At 52.6% G+C, this 11,065-nt stretch overlaps 2 long non-coding RNA genes across 2 annotated transcripts; both read left to right on the top strand.

Moving 5' to 3' along the window:
• The first annotated feature begins 6,915 nt into the window (after nt 1–6,915).
• Nucleotides 6,916–8,644, top strand: LOC146758023 (uncharacterized). The gene is made up of 3 exons (XR_014935383.1): nt 6,916–7,042; nt 8,325–8,364; nt 8,597–8,644. It is a non-coding gene; the product is annotated as an uncharacterized LOC146758023 (long non-coding RNA).
• Nucleotides 8,645–8,655: 11 nt separating this feature from the next.
• On the top strand, nt 8,656–9,889 carry LOC146758022 (uncharacterized). Its single transcript, XR_014935382.1, has 3 exons — nt 8,656–8,743; nt 9,043–9,280; nt 9,737–9,889. It is a non-coding gene; the product is annotated as an uncharacterized LOC146758022 (long non-coding RNA).
• Nucleotides 9,890–11,065: the final 1,176 nt, after the last annotated feature.

Below are 11,065 nucleotides of genomic sequence, written 5' to 3'. Positions count from 1 at the left end.
CGTTGTGTTCTTAAATTTGTATATAGGTGTTTGTTGCAGAACGGCGGGAGAAAAGCAGACGACCACACCTGTCATTGACATATGATCATCGAATCTCATTTATTCCTTGGCTGCGTGTACCTTTATAATACGGATAATTAGCTCATACATATTGCAACATATCTCTGTTTCGTTCGATTTGTTGGCCTCAATTATATTATATTGTGTTATCTTGTATTTCGATATCATATTTAGTAAAGTAAGTTTTTCCTCCTTAGATTGCCGCTGTTTTATCCCATTCCCCTTTTCCCCCTCCTTTCCGGGCCCCGGGGGGGGGGGGCCCACGGGGTGGCTTCCCCTGTCACAGGCATAGGTAAATCTAAGTAACCCGTGACACCATCCAAAGCCAATCTTCCCTCTTTCTGCCTGAAACTGTTTCCCCTCCTCCTATCCCAAGTGACCCTGCTAACAGCTTTAGAAAGCCTTCATGCAGCATGAAAACGTGCCTGTGAGCAAACAAGCAGAGAGAGCAGCAAGGATTGCTGTTGCACTGCGTCACGCCGCTCACTGCCCTCTCCTCCCTTACAGGTTTCAAATGGAATTGGTCCCCAAACTGCCGCCCCTGATACACCGCAAGTCCTCCGGGAGCTTCTCTGGGGCACGGAAGCCAAAAAAAGATGAGACTTTGCCACCTCTTTCCAAGGGCAGGAAAGGTAAAGTGGCTTCCAGCTCCTTTCCACGGCACAGGCAACCAACTGGAGGTGGGCAGTCTCTTGCTGACCATCATCCCAGGGCTCTCACTTGTTTCAAACCTTCCTGCCGGCTCAGCATGGCTTCTTCCCCTTAGATAATGGTTGGCCTGTCCAAAAGGGAAGTGCTGGGTGTGACGTACCCCCATCCCTGGCTATGGCAGGAGGATGTGGGGATCTCAGGCCCTGCCCTCCCCCAGTGGAAGGGCAGGGACCCCAAAAGTCATTCTGCTGCCTTCTTGTCACCAGCCAGGTCCTCTTTCCCATAGCCAACGTCCCTCCTGCAGCCCCAAAACAGAGCTGAGCTGCAGAAAGGAGGAGTGGGGACAGAGATGGTTTCAGGGCTGGCTCTGGGAACAGGCCTGAGTGCTGCTAGTGAGCGAGCCAAAGGCTTGATGGCGAATCTCCTCTTCCTTCCCAACTGCAGTGAGATTTGACATGACTCCAACCTACACCAGAAGCCTGAGCACTGCAAGTGTTGACAGCGGGCAGTTGCGAAGGAGACGGAGCTCTCTGCAGAGGGAGAGCATTGCCTACAGGTGAGGCTGGAGGCTGTGGGCTGGGATGTGCATGGGGGTGACCCAACGAGAGCCCATTCCCTAACGCCAAAGGGTCGCTGCTTGTTTGTGGCTGCCCGAGAGAGGGATGGGGAGGCCAGGAGCCCCCCAGTTCACAGGGCTGGTCCCTCTCCACGTCTCCAGAGAGCCATGGGACAGCCCATCAGCTGTCTGTGGGGAAGGCTGCATTACAGCCCAGGCTCCTGGCTCAGGCTGGCGGGATGCGGCCCCAAAGCCATCAGCCACTCAGGCAGACCCCTCCCGCTCTGTCCTTTCAGTCTTCTGCCACCCATCAGGGCTGTGCTTGAAGCCCCAAAGCAGCCGATGAGCTGCCAGCTGCAAGGCCAGGAGGGAACAGAGAGCCAAGAAGAGCTGGGCCCAACAGGATGGGTGGACGTATCCAATCTGTTCAATCTGTTCAGACGTGTCCAATCTGTTGATGTTGTTGCTGCAGCCCCTTTGCTGTGTCTGCGGCAGTCTGTAGGGAAAAGGGGGATCAGGTCAGATGAAAGCCCCTTTAGGGCTCATGGCGGGGGCATTCCCGCTTTGGGTTGGGGGTTGTTGTTGATTATGGGACGGGGGTCTGCTCACATCCCCTGTGAGCCCCTCTTCCCCCAACCCCATCCCATAACCCCTGTGACCCCCCCAACCCCATCCCATTCCAGCTCCCAGCAGGTCACACAATGGAGCTGCTGCTGCTGGTCCTGTAGGAGGATGGTCCTATGCCCACATCCCCAACATCCTCAGCTTCACCCCGTGAGGTTTTTGGGGTCCACATCCTCAGCTTCACCCCAAGGTTTTGGGGTCCACATCCCCACCGGGTGTCCCCAATGTGTCCACAAGGATTTGAGGTCTCACATCCCCAGAGAACCCCAAGTGTCCCCCCAAGGTTTTGGGGCTCACAACCCTGTTGGATATTGGGGAGGTGGTGCCTGCATGCAGCAGGGCTGGAGTCAGGGAGGTCACAAGTGTCTGACAGGGGTGGTCACCTGTACCACAATATAGGGTTATACACCCCCCATAACCCCCCACCCTTCTTTTGTGTATATGTTGATGTTATTTAATGGGGGGGTGGGGGTCTTCACTCACCACTGCCCCCCCCCCCCCCCTCAAGCAGCACTTCCTCCAGCTCCGCTTTGAATCGCAATTTGGCCGCCCGTTTCCCCACACGCTGCAGCCGTTTCCACACCGACCCCATTGCGAACCCCCCAAAATAAAGCCCCCCCCCACCCCCCCCTTCAATATATACTCATTAATAACACACACACACACACCCTTTATATAGAAACTCAGAACGCAGCGTTGGGTGCGGCGCAGCCCCGGGTCAGGAAGCGCTGATGATGGGAGGGGGCCGGGCCATATACACTCATATGGGCCCGCCCCTAAGCTCTGCCCCCCTGCACGGAAGGACATAAAGTTCCCCTGTCGTGGCTGTGGGTGACCACTAGGGGGCGCCATAGGCATAAAGATTGCCCCCCACGCCCCTTCCCCTTCAACCCAATTTGGTTCCAAAGAGACCCCCCCGCCCCCCCCATTAAACTGGGGTCTTAGAGTGCCCCCACTGACTCCAAATACCTCCCCCAACCCACCCTATAGACCCCAAACCCACCCCACTGCACCCTAATCCCACCCCACAGCCCCCAAACACCCCCCCAAGCCCACCTTAAAACACCCAAAGGCCACCCCATAACCCCCAAATACCCCCCAAACCCACCCTATGGACCCCAAATCCACCCCTTAGCCCCAAAATACCCCCTTAAACCATGCTGCGGCCTTGGGGGCGGCTGTTGGCGGCCCTCAGCCCACAAACCTCTTCCGCTCCCTCTGCCGTTCCCCCCCCTCCGCCCCACGCAACCAGGTCAGGCCTCTCCGGTCTCCACTCCCCCTTCCCCCCATTATCCCCAATGGGTCCATGCCGTAACCCGCTCCCCTGGAGGGAACGCGTGCTCTGCGGAAATGAGTCCCCTGGGAAACGCGATCCGCTTCACTGGCGTTCCGCCCTCGCTTTGGTTCCTACGGCCTACAGAGCCGGAGGAAGGCGATCCCGGGGAGGGGGGGGGGGTGTCCTCAGAGGGGTGGGGACGTGTCAGCTGTGTCTCCACGGAGGGCTGTGTGTCCCCCCCCTACAGGTGGAGCTGCTGCTGCTGCTGCTCGTGTACCCCCGTGGGCGCCCCCCCCACCCAAAACGAAGGGGGGCTGCGGGGATACCTGAGAGTATTGGCTCGGGCGCCCGGCCCCCCCCGGCCCAAAGCGTGCAGCCGCTACCTGCGGCGTTTGGCCGCCCGGAGCCTGGGGGGGTTACGGGAGGGCTCTGGCACGATGGGGAGCCCCGGAGGGGGGTTACAGCTTTGCATCTGTTTGGAGCCCGACGACGCGACTTCCCCTCATCGCCTCCACATCCTGGCGCTGCTGCTGCAGGTGGGGGGGGGGCTCAGGGCTGATCGGTGCGGTTGGAGTCGGGGGGAGCAGAATTAAGGCTCACCCTGCGCCCCTCCCGCTTTCCCCCCCCCCACTCCTCCCGGTCAATGCCCTATTCAACTCCTAAGGCCCCGGGGCGATGGGGGGTGTCTCCGACTCCTCTTTGCCCCCCCTTCCTTTACCCGTAGCCGCTTAATTTCAACCCTCCCCCCCCCTTGGGATGCCTCCAGGCGACGCCGCACGTTTGACGCCATGTGGGAAACGCTGGGGGTGGGACCCGAAAGCCGGTTGGTGTGAGAAGGGGCTCGGCCCCCCGCCGCCATCACCCCCTTCGTGTTGGATGAAGGGGACGGAGATGGGGGGTGGGTGGCGGCCGCCTCGTTGCCCCCCCGCGGTCTGGCCATAGGAAATAATTCATCTCGATGGTTTTCTTATGGATTCATTTGCTTCCACGAGGTTGTCCTGACATTTGGCAATTTCCTTCAGTAGCGTTTCGAGCCTTTTCACTTCTGCATCCTTCTGCTGTAGAAATATCACATTCAAAACAGGACGAACCAGATCATTTTAGAAACAATTACAAGCCAAGTTGCATTTTGGTGTTAAAAACAGCCATAGACTCATAGAATAGCCTGGGTTGAAAAAGACCACAGTGTGTAGGGTCTCCAACCAGCAGACCAGGCTGCCCAGAGCCACATCCAGCCTGGCCTGAAATGCCTCCAGGGATGGAGCATCCACAACCTCCCTGGGCAACCTGTTCCAGTGTGTCACCACCCTCTGTGTGAAAAACATCAACCTAATATCCAACCTAAACGTCCCCGTATCACTTTAAAACCATTCCCCTTGTCCTATCACTATCCACCCTTGTAAACAGCCATTCCCCTGCCTATTTATACGCTCCTTTCAAATACTAGAAGGCCACAGCGAGGTTTCCCTGGAACCTTCTCTTCTCCAAGCACAACAAGCCCAGTTCCCTCAACCTGTTCTCATAGGAAAGGTGCTCCAGCCCTCTGATCATCTTAGTGGCCCCCCTTAGCATTATTTGCAATTCTCTTTTGCCTTCCTGCAAGCACACCTGCTTCAGGGCACATTTCATCCCACTGTTAGGCCTTGTAAGAAGCACTATGGCAAGTCCATATGCAGAAAACACTGGCATTCCATTCACTAACAGAGAAACTATTCTGCCCTTGCTCCTGACTCTTGTCCCTGCCTCCTCCTGCACTGGGCAGTGTTTGTGGGCAATGAAAGAAATACCCACATTCTGGAAAATACAGACAAAAAAGAAACAGGCAGAAAAGCGGCACTAATACTTTGTCACTGGTGGGAATCTCCACAGAAAGTGCTGTGCTAAAGGTGTGTGTAAGAAGCCATGCTTTTTACATTACTGTCTCAAAGTTTGCTGAAATGGAGACACACAGGAGATGGACAAGTCCGGGAGCTACGAAAGGGAGATAAGATACTGATCAATGGCCCTTGAGTGGTCTTTTTGTGTTGGCCTATCTCAAGGAAGATGGCCATCCCTGAGGACTAATGGCCCTTAAGTGGTCTTTCCTGTTGGCCCATCTCAAGGAAGATTGACAGCTCTGAGGAAGTCACAAGACTCTGACCCGAGCCGTCCCGAAATCTCTGGAAGGCTGGAAAGAAGGATAAAAAGGGCACGGACAAACCACGGTTTTGTGGGCATCTAGGTATCCGACCTCAGATTCCTCCACCGTTGTCCTACTGCTGCCTATTATCTCTTCTGGGATTGCTGCTCGAGACTCTGCTCCGAGGGACCTCGCTGCCCGAGACTCTGCTTCTAGAGACCACGGTACTCTGACCATCTTTTCTGCGATTCACCGATCTGCTGCTTGCAGCCTGCTACTCCGTTGCTGCTCTCCCCTACGCTTATTTTGCCCCGGACCAACGTTAACAACGTGCTATGGGACGCTGCTGCATCCAGGAGGTGACTATTCCCCGCTTTAACGTAATTCTTGCTCTTTTCTACCTTTTTCTATCGCCTACTTTCCCTTCCCCATCACCCTAATTTTGGCATTCGTCACTCTCCCTTCCCCATCCCCTCAATTGTCTATTATTTCCAATAAACTGGTCGGATCAACATTTGAATGCTCTTCTTCTTAATCTCACGCTGGGCATAACATTATTAAAAGAACCTTTGCCTCACTCCTAAATTGGAGCGAGACAGTGTGAGGTTAAGGGATCATCACTGTCACGATAAAAGTCACAGCATTTAGCGATGGCGTGCTGACTAGAAGGAAAAAACAACACTTACCTTGGAGCTTGTTCATTTTCTCTCTTATCATCGGATATCTTCTCATCATCTACGTAGCTCTGAGGTTGGCCAAAGCCTGTTGCCATGAGCTTTGCTAAATGCAACAGTGCTGTGGCTCAGAGATTTACACCAGCACATAGCATAGGAGAACTCCATAACCCAAGTGTCGAGGGAAGAAGGAAGGGGAACTGTTACAATTAATTACGTTCACTAAATTGATAATTGTAGGCTTCTTGTCACACACTACTGCCTAGAGCAAAACAGCACAGATGTTGACAACTGTGATTTCTGCATACAAGCAACCACTCGAGGCTGAGCACACTCTCCTGTCCCTTTGCCATTCCTAGAAAGACCCAGAAGAGCTCAGTGTTCTCTTGCTGTTCGTTTACATCCTCCAAGCACTTCCAAAGGCACGCTGCTCTGTAGAAAAAGCTGAGCTGCCCAGAAAGTTTGTTCAGGAAGAAGGCAGCAGTATCAGTGCATGTCATCCTGGGGGATCTGAATGCATTTGTGAAGAGAACAGGGAAAGAAGAGGGAAGAGAGCAAAACCAACAGGCACTAGCACTGCTGCCCACAGGGGGCGGGGCTTGAGGCAGGGCCTGTGCCAGAGGGGGGCCTAGCACAGTTAGGGCCAGCTCAGGGCCCAGAGCAGAGGGGGAGCAGGCAGAGGCAGGGCCTTGGGGCCCAGGATGGAGGAGGACCAGGCACAGCTGGGGCCAGCTCAGGGCCCAGAGCAGAGGGGGACCAGGCACAGCTGAGGCCACTGCAGGGCCCAGGTGAGAGGGGAACCCAGCACAGTCGGGGCTGCTTTGGGGCCTGGGCCGGAAGGGGGCCCGGCACAGCCAGGGCCTATCCCCCTTTTTTGCACATATGAAATGCTCCCAGCTGTGCTGCACAGCACATCTCCATCTTTCAATGGAGATGAAAGCCTGTGAAATGAAAGAATCCTTTCTTATTTCTTTCACATTTGTGTTTGTTGACTGCAGTTCCAACCAGGTGGACTCGCAGTGTCTTGCAAGTGACACCTGGAAGCAGGTACAGACTGGAGACACAGCACCCTCAATGTCCAGGTGAGTAACAGCAGCCAAGGAGGCCTTTGGGCTCTGCAGGGTCCAAGTGTGGAGCATTACACACAGGAACAGCTGAGTATAAAGACAGTGGCAGAGCTGCAGAGCTTGCCATAGTAGGGAGGCACAGTGGCTCAGCTCATTTCCCACAGTAACACAGGAAATAAGAGCCATGAGGGAAATGCAGATGCCTTCTGCCCCCCATCAGAGGGGAGGAATGAGCTGCACTTCCACAGAGACATTCCTCTCACAGCCACTCACACCTCAGGTGTGGAGGGATGAGCTGGGGCTGCTGGTGGCAGCTGTGGAACACTGCCATCTGTGGTGCTCCATCCTACCCTGGAGGTGGGCATGTAGAGCTGAGGACCTTTGACACTGCACAAATGACTGCAAGCAGAGATGTAGCAGAGGGAACATAAAGCATTTAATAACTTATCATACAAAGCAATGAGTAATAGAAATGACAGTATTTCCAACCAAATATCCCCCATCCTAGCAGTCATGCCTGATCTCTACAATCCCATCCAAACAATTTCCCAGCCCCCTCCAATACTCCTCACTATCCCACCCCTGAATTTCCCTCCCCCAATTCCCACACAGTAATTGCCCACACTAATTACCAGCATGCAGGTTATAGAGAACACCTGTTCCTTGTGTGCAAACACCTGAAAAAAAGAAGTGGCAGGGAACTGGGGGTCTGTAGAAGGTTGTGGAGGCTCTGCATAGAGCATAACCCCAGACCACAACCCCATCAGCTGCTGGGGCAGCATCATCCCTGTCATTGGGGGATGTTGCCAGTGGTGGACAGGGACACAGGGAGAAGCCACACCTTGGTGTAGCTCTGATCTGCTCATGTCCAGTCCAATTCTCTATAGCACTTTCCATCTTCTGTCCTTTGTTCTTAACCGTATCCTTCCTTCTCTTCTACTCTTTTCCTTTCCTTTAGTTGTCTTACCTGTATCTGCTTTTCCCCTCTTCTGGTCTTTTACTGCTCTGGTCAGCGTCCAGTGTCTGCACCGCAACTCTAGTTTTTGGGATGGAGAAAGGTACACAGGGCATAGATTTGTACAAGAAAAGCTCTCTTGCTGTGCCCAACAGATGACAAAAAGGAGTCCTCAGGACCACAAAGGCAGCTTGTTTCTCCAAAGGCCACAGCGTAAGCTCGTGTAACTGGGAAGGACTCTGTTAGACATCTCCTAGAAGTGCCTTTGAATGAATAATTTTCTGGTCTTGTTTCCAATTGTTGCTCAGAGAAAATGAGGTTTTTATCCTTGTATCTTTGCAGGAAGACAGAGAGGAGGGAACCTGTCTGGTGAAATGCTCAGGTGCTGTTTCCTTCCTTGCACCAACAGCCTGTTTGTGTCCACATGATGCCAGTTGTCCTCCTGACAGTTTCTACCGATCCTTCTCCGAGTCCTTCTGCTAAGCACTGCTATTTCTGTATCCTCGGGGCCCTGTTAGGACTAAAAAGAGGAGCAGATAACAGATGGAAGGATCTGGCCTTCTGCTGGGTGATAGCCACCTGCATGTCCTGTTCCTGCTTTCTCTTTTCCTCAGGTGGCATTGTGCTTCCCAAGGAGCATATGGACCTTTTAGATGGGAGTGTGAAGCAAGGAACACATGGGGTCTCAGCTTCCTTCCTGCCCTGCACCTGAGTGAGAAACATTGTGACCTGCTCAGGAGGCAAGATGTCATGTCAGGGAGGTGTGTTTTCCTTGTTGTTTTTTTGTTATCTGTGCTTTGCTTTGCTGTGTTATTTTTTTTCCTTTGCAGTGCTATGGTTTTCTTTCCTATTTGGTGTTTTCTTTGTTTTGTTTTTTTTTTTTTAATAAGTTTGTTTCTGTTTTTCCTTGTCTTAGTTTTTTGCTTTTGTTTGATTTATTATTTTTAATTTGCTTTTATTTATTTATCTTTTTTTTTAATTTTGTGTTGTTTCCTAGAATCCTTCAAGGTTTATTTGTTGTTGTTGTGTTTTTCATCTATGCTTTGCTATTTTTCTTTAGATACGCTGTATGAGAACTGTTGAATCACAGCCTGAGCCACTGATTATCACCTAGGGAAAGGACCTGGTCAGTCCTGGTTAGTGCAGGTGATGGCAATGCAGCTGAGTGACTGGAAGGGATGGAGCCTGGCTGCACCTCTCTTACAGCTCATTTTTGAAGGCTGACTGCCCCTGGGTGGTACTTTTTTCTGAGGATTTCTCCGCTGTGGAGTTTGTTCTGTGCAATTCTATCCTCAGAGGTGGGTGAGCCGTTCTTTCCTTGCCTTTGTAATATGTTCCCATTGTGCCAGTATTTCTGCTATTACAGATGCTTTGTGGTTTTTTTTTATATTTCTTTTGTGTGTTTATTTTAAAACTTTGATTCCTTGGTCTTTGGCTTGATTTTTTCTTTATTGGTGTTGGTATTGCTATTTTTTATTTTTTTTCTTTCTTTTGCTGACTCATGTTCTGCTTTACGGTGACATTTGCAAGAGACTGTGAATTCTCCTGGTTAAAACTGCAGTCGGATTAATCAAATGCGTAAGAAATATATAAGGGCTGCTGAGGCCAGGCTGGAGTTGCATTTCTTTATGAACTGGGGTGTTGCTGCAGATGCACTTATCTCCTGTTTTGTCTCTTTTGTGGCTGTTCAGGAATATTTGAACGTGCAATGTCAGTGTTTGTTGCCATCCTGCTTTCTCTTCTCTGTCTTGCAGGTCAGCTCGTGCTAGAAGTCGATGGTATCACTGTATGAATGGAGGTCAGTTTAGGAGCAGCTGCTGATGGAAGGAATCAAGACCAGGCTAATAAATGGAAGCTTCTCCTGGTAAGGTGTCAAAGGTGGCAGTAATGATGTCTGTCATCATAAAAACCAGAGGGCAGGATGATCCGACTGCTTGCTGACTGATACTTGGGAGTATCTTGTTCTTCAGCTGAACAGTAAGAAAGCTGAACATGCTGAGCCGTTACAGCTTGTGCTGAAGTTGTGAATGTGCCCCCAGATGTTTCCTTTAGTGGTAAATCATGTTCTGGCACTGTGGTAGCCCTATCTCTGGCATGATCTGGAGCACCGTGTCTTGTTGCGAGCCTTGTGTGTCTTTTTCCATGAACCTTGCTTTCTTTCTCTCTTCAGAGTAAGTGCAGGGTGCTAACTTGTCTTTGGTGGATTAATCCAAGAGGCTGTTAGAAGGCCAAATGCAATGTTCATTACATGAAGTGACACGATGGGAATGGACTGCCGTTGCCGCCAGGCAAAAGTGAGTTTCTTATGTCATGAATGATATAATTTTGATTATTCAGAGCAGTTGCAGCCCCTTGCAGGGCTCCTTTCCCCCTTGCAGGGCTCCTTATCCAATTCTGTAATGCTTGACTCTTTCAGGGCTGATTTTCCTTGCTCTTTCCCCCGTGCAGAGCTCCTTTCCCCCTTGCAGGGCTCCTTTCCCCCTTGCGGGGCTCCTTTCCCCCTTGCGGGGCTCCTTTCCCCCTTGCGGGGCTCCTTTCCCCCTTGCGGGGCTCCTTTCCCCCTTGCGGGGCTCCTTTCCCCCTTGCGGGGCTCCTTTCCCCCTTGCGGGGCTCCTTTCCCCCTTGCGGGGCGCCTTTCCCCCTTGCGGGGCTCCTTTCCCCCTTGCGGGGCGCCTTTCCCCCTTGCGGGGCGCCTTTCCCCCTTGCGGGGCTCCTTTCCCCCTTGCAGGGCTCCTTTCCCCCTTGCAGGGCTCCTTTCCCCCTTGCAGGGCTCCTTTCCCCCTTGCAGGTCTCATTTTGCTATTCTGTAATGCTTGAGTCTTTCAGTGCTGCTGTTACTTGCTCTTTCCCCCTTGCAGGGCTCCTTTCCCCCTTGCAGGGCTCCTTTCCCCCTTGCAGGTCTCATTTTGCTATTCTGTAATGCTTGAGTCTTTCAGTGCTGCTGTTACTTGCTCTTTCCCCCTTGCAGGGCCCCTTTCCCCCTTGCAGGGCCCCTTTCCCCCTTGCAGGGCCCCTTTCCCCCTTGCAGGGCCCCTTTCCCCCTTGCAGGGCCCCTTTCCCCCTTGCAGGGCCCCTTTCCCCCT

The sequence above is a fragment of the Coturnix japonica genome, chromosome 17, assembly GCF_054131305.1.
Source record: "Coturnix japonica strain WE chromosome 17, WE-NBRP24, whole genome shotgun sequence".
Taxonomy (NCBI): Eukaryota; Metazoa; Chordata; class Aves; order Galliformes; family Phasianidae; genus Coturnix; species Coturnix japonica.
This window is presented reverse-complemented; position numbering and strand designations above follow the sequence as displayed.